Genomic DNA, 13,072 nt, shown 5'->3' on the forward strand with positions numbered 1-13,072 from the left:
TTTGCTGAATCAGAACTCCAAGGACGGAGTTGGGCCGGCGGACACATTCATGGTGGTCCCAACCCCAGCAGCATGACAAGGCCAATGCATTAGTTATTTGAAGAAACGTGAATGCAGAAGGTACAAAAAGATTAAATGCACTTACCTCTCCCCATCAGGGAAAATCAACCACCTCTTTTCGCGGGTCGCCGGCACGGACGGGAGCCGTGTAGCACCATGCTGGTAGACGTTGCCCACCTCCTCCTCAATATCAGTCGGCTCCCCGTCATCATCAGCATGGCCACTCGGCTCCCCGCCATCATTAGCATGGCCACTCGGCTCCTCAGGCTGACCCAACCAGGTACCCCATCCAGACGTGTGCTCCTCCGGGGTCTCGTGGGCCCAACTCTCGTGGGCCGAAGGCCCGTCGACCGGAGGCTCGTGGGCCGAAGGCCCGTCGACCCGAGGCTCGTGGGCCGAAGACCCGTGGACCGGAGGCTTGTGGACCGGAGTCCGTGTAGCCTCCTCCTCGGACGAGTCCACCCTAGCAGTCACGTGCTCGGGTGAAACAGCTGGGGGTGGCGGCGAGGAAGGAGCCGTAAGAGTCACCCTACCTCCTCTCCCGCGACCACGTGCTCCACCTCCTCTCTTCTTCTTACCTCCTCCCCTACTAGGCACCGCAGTCGATGAAGAATGGCCCGGTGGTGTCGACATACTGTCCAGCAACGCTCGGCGGGGAGGTGCGTGTGCAATGGAAGACCTCGCAACACGCGCCAACGAAGAAGGGGCCTCGACGCGCTCCCGACCAGCGCCCACCACCTTTCAACACCTGCCATGACAAAGAATAAACGAAATTAGTACAACATAAAAAAAGTACCGACATGAATAATAATATGTATATCACTTAAGTGTATCATCATCAAGTACAACATAAAAAAATTGAATACCTGACACTACTAATAATCTCGATCAGTATCATCAATAAATGCATAATCATCATCATCACTATAACCAATGATGGGCTCACTATAATCATCATCATCACTATCACCACTATAATCATCATCATCATCACTGGACACACAACAATTATATATATAATTCACCATGTATATATTCATCAGTTGATTTACTTTGTCAAATTTATTACGTCCATGCAACCTACACTCTATTAGGCACTGAAGAAATTTATGCGTTGGATCCGGAGCAAAGCATATGCGTCGGATCGGGTGTTGTTTCGGGGTTGGGGGTTCGGGGTGTCGTGTCGGTGTCGGGGTGCCGGGTCGGGGTCGGGGTGCTGTTTCGGGGTCGGGGTGCTGGTTCGGTTGTCGGGGTCGGGGTGTCGGGGTCGGGGTCGGGGTCTCGGGGTCAGGGTCGGGGTCTCGGGGTCGGGGTGTCGTGTCGGGGTGTCGGGTCAGGGTCGGGGTGCCGTGTCGGGTCGGGTTTTTTCCCTCTTTTTTTCCTTTTGTTCTTCTTCCTCTTCTTCCTTTTCTTCCTTTTTTTCTTCTTCTTCTTCTTTTTCTTCCTCCTTTCCTTTTTCCTCTTCTTCTTCTACTCCTCTCCTCTTTTTTTTCTTCTTCTTCCTCTTCTTCTTTTTTCTTCTCCTCCTCCTCTTCTTCTTCTTCCTTTCCTTTTTCCTCTTCTTCTTCTCCTCCTCTCCTCTTTTTTTCTTCTTCTTCTTTCCTAAACCTAAACCTAAACCTAAAACTAAACCTAAATCTAAAACTAAAACTAAAACTAAATCTAAACTAAACATAAACCTAAAACTAAAAAAACAGAAAAAAAGGAAAAAACTAAATCTAAACCTAAAACTAAACTAAAACTAAACCTAAAACTTAATCTAAACTAAACATAAACCTAAAACTAAAAAAACAGAAGAAAAAAACAAAAAAAGAGGAGGTAGAGCTCACCTGGGGCAGGGCCGGTGGAGGAGGTGGCCGGTGGAGGAGGGGGCGGGCGGCCTGGGGCGGCGGCGCCGGGCGGCAGTGGCGACGGGGCCGGGGCGGTGGGGCGCGCGGGGGCCGGGGCGCCGTGGGTCCGAGGCACGGCGGCGCCGAGACGGCAGGGCGGCGGGGGCGACGGGGCGGGGGGCGGTGGGGCGCCGGGTGGTTGGGCGCGGGGGGGAGCCGGGGCGGTGAGCCATGGGGGGCGGGGCGCGGTGGCGCCGAGACAGCAGGGCGGCTGGGGCGATGGGGCCATGGTGGCACCGGGGCGGGGGCCGGTGGGGCAGCGGGGTGATGGGGCGACGGGGCAGCGGACAGTGGTGGGGGCGGCGGAGAGTGGTGGGGCGACGGGGCGGCGGAGAGTGGTGGTGGCGGCGGCGCGCATGTGAAGAGGGAGAGAAATAGAGAGAGAGGGGCGGGGTGGGGCGCGGCCACCGTTAGATGAGTTAAATCTTTGTCGTCCGCTTTTTTGCTCTTTGTCGTCCGCTAGCAGACGGCAAAGAGGTGGGGCGTTAAGTTTTTTTCAAACAGGCGGGTGGGTGGGCGCCACCTCCCTCTTTGCCGCCAGCTGGCGGACGGCAAATATTCTTTGCCGTCAGCTGGCGGACGACAAAGAAATGGCGCATGGCAAAGAGCTTCTTTGTCGTCTGCCATTTCTTTGCCGTCAGCTTTTCGGTGGCTGATGGCAAAGAGCTTCTTTGCCGTCCGCTAGCGGACGGCAAAGATCTGGCAGATGGCAAAGTAGCTGATTCCAGAAGTGTATATCACTAAAATCCTCTAGGCCAAACTAGGGTTTAGGGTTGTATGTCTCTGTACTGCTATGATTTTTGTAGTACATGTATCCTTTGTCAATCTAACGACTAGAAAGAAATGGAGGGTCTTTCTCTCTCCCTAGATCTCTCTCCATCTCACAGCCCCTCTAGCAGATGTACACACTCTTTGTAGCCACTCTGAAAGTACGACCTCACTGCACATTCACGCTTCCAGCAAAAAAATTACACATTCACACATGTTACAAGTATGTGCCAATTTTGCTGGCTTTTAATGTGAATGTATCCGTGAACCAACTCTTTGAGTTTGATGTGAATTGACGTATAATTGTGGACTATTGTATGATTGATCGCTAAGCTTACAATTTTAGGAGCTTGGGCTATTGGCCGATCGACGACGTATCAAACCTATGAGCGTACCACGAGCTCATTAGTCCCAACATTTCTCTTCAATGAGTGTTTGCAGTTACTATAGCTTGCACACTAGCTAGCCTACTAACACCAAGAATCATCAAGCAAGCCCTGCTGATATGATAAACAGTTCAAACTTACATCTAAGTATGCCATATATTACATAAAAAGCTGGTGAGGATACATTTGTTTCCATAACTCGGTGAGGATTCACATGATTCACTATCAAACAAAAGTAGCAAGTACCGCAAACACAAGACAGTGCACTAGACCCAACATGGTTTGATAACACGTATCGTTCTCGTAATTAAACACAATGCAAACTACATTGAATGATTAGCACGACCTACTATTTCTTGTCATCGATCTCTCGGGCAATGTCCACAGCATGGACATCAGCATGGGAATCGATCTCTGGGGCGATGTCCATAGGACGGACTGCGACATCATAATCAATCTCTTGGCGATGTCCATAGGACGGACAATGGCTTCGGAATTGATCTCTTGGGAAATGTCCATAGGACGGACCGCGACATTTGAATCTATCTCTAGGGCGATGTCCACTGGATGGACTGCGACATCGGAATCAGCAAGGACGTCCACCGACATCTACACAACCCTAACATATCAGCAAGCACATTGCAAATAATCAAAAACCACAATTATGGTAAGCCATTTTTTTACCTTGTGCAGCTGACCGGGGGATCCCATCCCTCCGGGGGCCATCTCCTTGATGGGGCTATCGCCTTGCCAGGGAAACACTGCTTCTAAATGGTAACTATCTCCTCAAACTCGGCCTTGAGCCCCACATAGGAGGCCATTAGAGTTTCTGGGTTAGGCACGGTGGGGCCCTTGCCGTTCTTCCCGCTTTCTTGTGTCGTGGGAAACCATGGTCACCTAATGGGCTACGAGCCCCTTCTGGTTTGGCGGGGGATGAGCATGTTGCACAAAGAGCAGAGAAGCGCCGCGCAGCGTGGTAGAGATCACACAGGCGATTTTACCCAGGTTCGGGCCACCGTGAGGCGTAAAACCCTATTCCTTCTTTGGTGGATTGATGGTGGAAAAGGTGGTGGTGGACGCATTGCACTTTGCCCGACAGGGTTGCCTCAGGTGAAGTGGTTACGTGCGTACGGTTACGTGAGGTCCTGAGCTTGGCAACCTCGCGAACCGAACCCTTCTTACGTTTTCCATGGGCCTCCTTTTATAGATCAAGGGGTCACCACAGTGGCAAATCAGTCTTTGCATACTGATTAGATAAAAAATAGTGTTGTCATACCTAACTCTACAGGCTGACAGAGCACATTAAATGCGTCATCTAGTGTCACATCACAGCATGCGCGGCAGCCCTTGCCGGGCTATTTTGCCAGCTTCACGCCTGCTTGCTTCACACGTCCCAGCCCAAGTGTCATATGGAGGTGTTGCTGTAGAAAGTGGCTGCCATATGGCGAAAAGCAGCCACTTAGTCATGTTGGGGCTTGACACCACACTGACATGTGACTTGCGTTGCTTATGAGGTGGAGCGGTGGCATAGTTTGCCTCCGCAAGTCCCGGCAGGGCATGCCGGGATGACCTGGAAGTATGCATCTAGTGCAAAACTCAACCCCGCCAGGCTCGCCTGCCCGACAAGGGTGGTTCTTTCCTTGGTTTTATCTTGCTTCTCTGGCTCGTCTTGGCCTTCTTGATCTATACTTGAGTCTTCCAAAGGAGCTGATCCTCCTTACTTGGTCTGTAATCTTGTCTTTGAGCCTATGCACAGTCTGGCAACAGACCCAGGGTTTGTTGTACCGATAGGAGCCCCGGGCCTTGGTACGAACGCGCCACTGGGCGTCGTCGGGGTAGGCCCTAATCAGTGCACAGGCAGGAGCGCAAAGGGCAACTCCATTCCTTGGGACCTTCTTTGCTTATCTCTTAACTTGAATTTCGATCAGTTCCTAGTTTTCCCGCACATCGTGTAACGCCAATCTTGGTGGGGCTATCCTTGTAATGGTCCATGAATGACTTTAACACACGTGCGGGTAACTACAAATTCACTCTTCCGACCATGCCCTTATCCTCAGCCACGTATGCCGCATGCATTGAGTGGAGTGGGTAATGGAGGCGCGTGGTGCGGAAGAGCATCAAGGCAGAGGCCCAGTCTTCGGGGATTGGTGGAGGTGAGCGTTGGTCACCTGTCGGGGAATCAGCCCCCGGCACCTAGCTCGCCTATAAAAGGAGGAGCATGGGAGGAATCGAGGCATTCATCCACGCCCCTTTCTCCCTTCATCCTCTGCTTTCTCTTTGGTATGATAAAGGGGAGAGCCCGGGGCCCGTAGCTTGGTGTTGATGACACGAAGTAGCCGTGCTGACGCTCGGGGAGTGAGTCTGGTCCGGGTCCAAGGCATAGGGCTTGGGATCATTAGAAATACTAGTACTACCCCTTTCCTTGGAACTGGGGTTGATGCCGATGAGGAGGGCGCCTTCCTGCTCGCCAAGGTGGGGAGCGGTGTGCCTAGGGTGTCCTGGCTGCTGCAGTCTTTCGGTGTCTCCCTATGGGTAGTGCCGGACAAAGAGGTCAGCACTTCTCTGGAGCGGTGTTGATGAAGATGAAGCCAGGGAAGATGGAGAAGGAGGGAGGCAGGCCATCAGGTCGGAGTACAATTGCACAAACGTGCTCGTCTTGTACTGGCGTCCTTCCACCTCGTCTTTCCACTTCTCCCCTTCCTCTCGCGGCACTGTCATAACCAGCCTTTCGGTTGCCCGGGAGGGGGTCGCTCTCTTGGTGCCTTTGCCTCCTCCAGCAGTCTTCCAGCCGATCCCTGACGGCCCTTCCTGTCGGTGCCTGTGCTGGGGCTTCTAACTGGCCCTGGAGGTGGTGACCAGGGCACCGCCGAGCTGCTCCTTCTACCTGCCCTTCTTCACAGCCTCGTCACTCCCGATCTTGTCAGGCTGCGCCTGGCAAGCCGTGACAAGACCACGGTGGGCTCCCGCTCGGGCAGTTCTCCTGTACTCTTCTCTTCCCACCGGAGTACCCTGGGTAAGAGGAACAAGGAGAGGAGTTTATGGGGTACTTATCTTTTTTGAATCTTAAATCTGTAGGAATTTGCCAAATTTTAATTCAAATAACATATACTCTCGAATCCATGTGTGTGTCTGTAAGGTCTATACTTGTTTGATCTGCATATTAATGAAAAAAGATGAACCTTGCCGGGGACTCATGCACATGTATGTCCATGCGGAGTTGGGATGCCTCTATATTTTCAGATAAACGAGTTTCTCTCGGTAGGCTATCCTGCCGGTACCCTCTGTGTTGTTACCGGGAAGTATGCCTACTAGGCACAAATCACACAGAGGGACCAGCCCCCTACCGGTCCTTTTCCATCAAAGGCCACCGCGACCACCCTGACCAAAGCAGCATTCGAGTCGAAGGGTGGGAGCACCTAAGTTTCAAAGGGTAGCAGGGTTTCTTTATGCACAAGCCTTTACTTATAGAACACATATGGATAAGAGGATGAACTTACCTGTTTGGCTTACCGGAGACCGCAGTGCTGACTTGTCTTCTCATCTCCTCTGGGGGACTGAGTCCACGGTACGAGCCTGCAGTTTATGCATATGAAGATGATGCCAGATGTGATCTTATCTACATGAACACGCAATGCTCATGATATGCTTACGCATTCATGAACTTGTCGGGGCCCCCCAGCGTTTCATTTATTTCTCTGTTGCTCAGGGTATGCACCTGGCTTTGTACAAGGGGTTACATGCAACTGAGGCAAGGCCTGTACAAAAGGGTGGTTATCGGGCAGGGCCAGACAGCCACGCCTTATAGGTAGAACTTGTAGAGATGCTCAATATTCCATGAGTTTTGCAATTGAATACCACCTCTGGTCTCCAGACAGACTGTGCTAGGTCTGGTGACTCTTACTACCCTGTAAGGGCCTTCCCACTTTGATGATAACTTATTTGCACCCTTGGCAGATTGAGCACACTTAAAGATAGGGTCACCTTCCTCAAAACACCGGGCATGAACCCTGCAGCTATGACAATGGTACAGGGCTTGCTGGTAGCGTGCACCATGCGTAGCAGCCCGGAGACGGTTCTCCTCGAGAAGCATAGCATTGTCACGCTGGTGCTGTTCCTGCGCTACTTCATCGTAGGCAAGTACTCGAGGTGACCTGTAAATGAGTTCAATGGGGATAACTGCTTTTGCCCCATAGACTAGGGAGAAGGGAGTCTGCCCGGTAGCCCAATTTGTTATCATTCTGAGGGACCAGAGGACCACCGCCATCTCATTGATCCATCGTTGCCGCACTTCAGTAGCTTATTAAATGTTCTTGTCTTGAGGCCCCGGAGCACTTCAGCATTCGCCCTCTCAGCCTGTCCATTGCTTTTGGGATGTGGAACAGAGGCAAATGAGATCTTGCTTCCGAGGGCATCAACATATTGCATGAAGGCGCAGCTCGTGAATTGGGTGCCGTTGTCAGTGACGATCCAGGAAGGAACCCCAAAGTGGCACACCAAATATTTCAAGAACTAGATAGCTGACTGAGCAGTCACCTTCCTCATGGAAGTTACTTCCGGCCACTTTGTAAACTTGTCGATTGAAACGAACAAGAATTCAAATTCCTCGGCATCTCGGGGGAAAGGGTCAAGGATATCGAGCCCCCAGACCGAAACGGCCATGACAAAGGGATTTTCTGAAGTGCCTGGGCTAGCAGATGAATGTTCTTGGAATGGAACTGGCAGGCTTCACACTTGGTGACTAGCTCGACCGCATCTTGGAGGGCTATTGGCCAATAGAATCCTTGCCGGAATGCTTTCCCAACAAAAGCCCTTGATCCAATGTGGGAGCCGCACATGCCTTTGTGTATTTCCGCCAGTAGTTCCTTTCCCTCTTCCCGGCAAATGCACTTCAATTTCGCACCGCTGGGCCTCCTTCTGTATAGAGTGTCATCGACAAACTGGTACATATTGGCCCTCCGGGCTATTGTTTCCACTTCTTCTTGCTCTTCGGGAAGTTCTCCGGTTTGGAGGAAATGGACTATGTGCCTTGCCCAAGTGGGAGCTTGAGGCTCGGCAACAAGGACTAGCGGCACCCTAGCAGGATCTCCTCATTTTTGGGGCTGCATCTCTCGACCGCGGGGAACAGTGGCCCGGCTGGAGCGTGCAGCCTGGCAGTCGAAGGGGAGTGGTTTCCGGCAGGGTCCCTGCTAGGAGCCTCGGGAGGCTCTACCGGGAGAGGCTTACTGGAGTCCAATTTCCTCCTCTTTCGGGCCATTGTTGTCTAGGATACGAAGGGTTGAGTAAGATGGATAACAAAAGTTCCTGGTTCCACAGGAAGCTTCTGCGCAGCGCACTTTGACAGGTGATCAGCTATGCTGGTTTCTGCACGGGGTACATGCTCTATTTGTAACCTGTTAAAGTGCTCCTCTAATCTTCTCACTTCCTCGACGTATGCCTCCATCAATGGACTTTGGTACTCCTTATTGTCTTGTCTCACCACAAGCTATGAGTCTACTCAAATGATCAACTTCTTCATTCCTTATTCTGTGGTAATCCTTAGCCCGGCAAGGAGCCCTTCATACTCAGTTGTATTGTTGGTTGCCTCCTCCTGGGGAAAGTGCATCTGGACGACGTACTTCAAGTGCTTGCCAGTGGGAGCAACGAGAAGCACGCCAACCCTTGCACCTTGCAGGGAGAAGACACCATCAAAATACATGATCCATTCTTGGGGTGATTCCTTGCCAGGGATAACTGTTTCTAGAACTTCCTCATCAGGGGTTGGAGTCCATTCTACAATAAACTCTGCCAATGCCCTACTCTGAAAGTTGATGTGCTTTCAAACTTCAGGCCAAAGCTGGATAACTCTAGAGCCCATTCCACTATCTTGCCGGTAGCCTCTGGGTTCCGGAGTATCCTTTGCAACGGAAAACATGTGACAATCATGATCACATGGGCTTTGAAGTAGTGGCGCAGTTTCCTTGAGGCCATGATGAGGCTGAAAATCAACTTTTGCATGCCAGAATACCTGGATCTAGCCCCCTGCAATAGGGAACTAACGAAGTATACTGGGCGTTGTACCACTTTCTTCCTTGCCGTGTCCTTGGGGCTGCCTCCGCTATCGTGATTCTCTTTGTCCTGATCCATATCTGACCTTGCCGGGCTATTCTCTCTTTCTTTCCTTGGTGGGACATTTGCTGAGGCTGTTGTCTCCTCTACTGTCACGCCCAATATGCGACCCTATCCTAAAGGAACTCGAAGGTCCCACCAAGGATAGAAGCACATATTGGAGACACTTTTGCAAGGTGGATATCATTACATCGTACCATTACATAATAGTTGGGGATACATACAAAAGGCATACAATGCCAAATGAATACAACAACATCATACACAAGAGCAACATCCGACTATGGATGAAACACAAACAGAAACTCAAACGACATCCACCCTGCTAGCCCAGGCTGCCGACCAGGAACCTATCCCCTAAACGACGAAGCAGAAGAAGAACTCAAAACAAGCAAGCATCTCTCTCACATCATGATCATCGCATTACCTGTACCTGCAACTGTTGTTGTAGTAATCTGTGAGCCACGAGGACTCAGCAATCCCATTATCATGGGTATCAAGACTAGCAAAGCTTAATAGGTATGGAATGGATAAGTGGTGAGGTTGCAACAGCGACTAAGCAATGTATGGTGGCTAACTTACGAGTACAAGAATAAGATGGGAAGCTACGAAAACGGTCGCAAACTAGTAATGATCAAGAAGTGATCCTGAGCTACTTATGTTCAAACATAACACCATCGTGTTCTCTTCTCGACCCACTCGAAAAGAGACCATCGCGGTTACACATGCAGTTGGGTATTTTAATTCGAATCTGGTGTCAAGTTCTCTACAACCAGATATTAACAAATTCCCATTTGCCACATAACCGCGGGCACGGCTTTCAAAAGTTGAAACCTTGCAGGGGTGTCCCAACTTAGCCAAGTAGAAGCTCATGATCCGCGGAGACAATCCTCCATCGCGGGACATCCGATCAGACTCGGGATCCTGGTGCACAAGACATTTCGACAATGGTAAAACTAATCCAGCAAAACCTCCCAGCGTGCCAACACCCTGATAGTAGCTGCGCGTATCTCGTCTCAGGCCACGACCGGATTGTCCAAATTTCTGGTAGGCCAATCACAGAGTTGCCCCTGGCGGCCACCGATGGTTGACAGGTTGGACTAACACTCATGAGGAGCACTGGCCCGGGGGGGTGATTAAGGGACCTCGGGGGGGCGGCAAGTCCCTATGTAAGTTTTTAGTTGTTATTAGGCAAATGGTAAAACCAATGTTGGGCCTTGCTGAAAGAGTTTTATTCAAAGCGAACTGTCAAGAGGGTCATATACCCCCCACCCTGTTAGGGACACAAAATCAAGGAACATAACACCGGTATGACGGAAACTAGGGCGGCAACAGTGGAACAAAACACCAGGCATAAGGTCGAGCCTTCCACCCTTTACCAAGTATATAGATGCATTAATTAAATAAGAGATATTGAGATATCCCAAAATATCCATGTTCCAACATGGAGCAATCTTCAACTTCACCTGCAACTAATAACGCTATAAGAGGGGCTGAGCAAAAGCAGTAACTTAGCCAAACAATGGTTTGCTAAGAAGGGTGAAAAAGATTAGAGGCTGACATGGCAATTTGGGAGGCTTGATAAACAAGTGGTAGGAAGCATGACATAGCGATAGCATCAAGACAACTAGCATAGCAATGATAGTAGTGAGATCCATGGTAACGTTCATCTTGCCTGAAATCCTGCTAGGAAGAAGATCGAGTCCATGAAGAAGACGAACGGGCAAATTCGAACCAAGCGTAGACGAACGAATCCTCACGATCGTAACAAAATAGGAACTCTCGAGAAGAAGCATAACCGGAAAGAAGCAAACAACATGGTAAACACACAACACATAACATGGCAATGATGCTCAACCAAGTATGATGCATGACAAGGCTATATGATGCTACTCATGGCAAGAGATGATGCATACAAGAACAACACATGAAAGAAAGTTTAAATGAGGCCGGAAACAACATATAACAAGTCCGAAAAATCCTCATGTGCATATTTCAAATTTGGTACTGTTCTGCCTAAACCATATTTTAAAGTTGTTAAACAGCAAAAGTAAGTGCATCAAGTTAATCTATGCATTTTTCTGCCCAAAATACATATAAAGTTTATTAAATTCGGAGCTACGGTTATTAAGTTATGAAATAAACCATTTTAACATGTCATTTATGCAAATAATGCAAACATCGAGTTTAAACATTTTAAACATGGATGAAAGTTGGCCATTGTGAAACTACATGAATATCTGAGCAAGATGCATATATGACATGTTTCAATCTGATGCACGATTATTTAAATATGAGCAAAGCAATTAAATGGCATTTTCTGCAATTATGCAATAATAGGAAAAAAATAACTAAATGCACAGGCAGAGAAAAAAACATGCATGGGCTCGAAGCATCACGTGCAGCGGCCCAGTAGTGGGATCAGGCCCAAGCGGCCAGGTGTGTGCAGTAGGGGGAAAATGAAACAGGGAAGAATTCGGGGAGCCTGGGAATGGAACCCACGACCTCCTGGATGGAAAATCAGTGCGTTGACCAATGCGCTAGCTGTGTGTCCGTGAAACAAAGAGCTCCCTACCTCTTTTACCAATCTTTGAGCAGATCGAGCTTGGCCATGGCTGCACGGCGGCAACCGGCGTTGACTGCAGCGACCAAAGGCGGCGGCCTCTGCAGCAACAGAGAAGCGGCGGGGTGCAGAAATAGGTGGAGGGTGCTGCTAGCCTGCTACGCGAACCACGGAACAACGCTGGGGCATTCACATGCATATGTGGGTGCGGAAACTGTCTGGGAGCATGTGAGCAAGCGGCTGCTTCTTGCCGAAGTCATGTGCATGCGTGCACTCAAGCACGAGCAGGATCTCGACTCGGGGCAGAGAGCTAAGGCAAGCAACAAGCTGGGCAGGCCCTGGTGCATGCGCGCGAGCTGCAGATGAGGCGCTGTGTGAGTGGTGAAGAAACAGAGGAAGCAGAGCAACCTCGTCGGTGACCAAAGTAACAGTGGAGGCCTTGCCAGAAGTGCCTCCCGACGTGCTCGAGATGCAAGGAGGTGTGGGTTGTGCTCAGTGTGTGAATCCGCACCTCCGCACGTGCCATCCATCTCCGGACGTCGATGGAAACGACGGCGGCGACAAGCGGCCGCGGAGACGTGCATCAGGTGTGGATGAATTCAAGCCTGCAGTGCGCCAAAGAGGTAACTAATAGGGCATAGAAGGTGAACGCGAGGGTGCGAATGCAAATATGGAAAAAGGTCGAACCAGAGGTCATCGGAACAAGGCCGGCAACGTGGTCGTGGTGGAGGAACTATCGGGCATGCGAGCAATCGGCGACAGATGATGCAATTGACGGGGAAAAGGTACGGGGAAGCATGGCTGCTCATGTAGAGGGGCTCGGGGGAGTCGATCAAGCTCGAGGATGAGGAGATGCGATGAATTCGAACAGAGACGAGCAGCTGCCGTAGAGGAAGAAGACGAAGGGGACGACGATTGACGACGGCCCCGGCTTGATTCGAGGGAGCTAGTCGACGTAGCCCAGGACGACGAAGCCCCTGGACTCTATGGACTCGGCTGGGCTCGCCAGAGGGCATGCCAGCGACGAGAATTGCTCTCTGACTTGATCTGGAGCCATGTGACCGACGCCCCTGGAGTTTTACCGTGAGGAGGAAGAAGGAAATGTACCGCTCTGGTACATTTCTACGTGGGCTGGCCAAAATAAGGGGACGACTGGAACACTCTCTCCCCCTCTATTGTTCTTCTTATCCATTTATAAAATGAATAGAACCTTGGAAGAAATTCCCAGAGGGTTTGGCGAAGAAGTAGAATCATATAAGGATAAATATGAGGCCCTGGATTTATTAAGGATTTGAATAAAA

The sequence above is a fragment of the Triticum aestivum genome, chromosome 2B (genome assembly GCF_018294505.1).
Source record: "Triticum aestivum cultivar Chinese Spring chromosome 2B, IWGSC CS RefSeq v2.1, whole genome shotgun sequence".
NCBI classification, from domain to species: Eukaryota; Viridiplantae; Streptophyta; class Magnoliopsida; order Poales; family Poaceae; genus Triticum; species Triticum aestivum.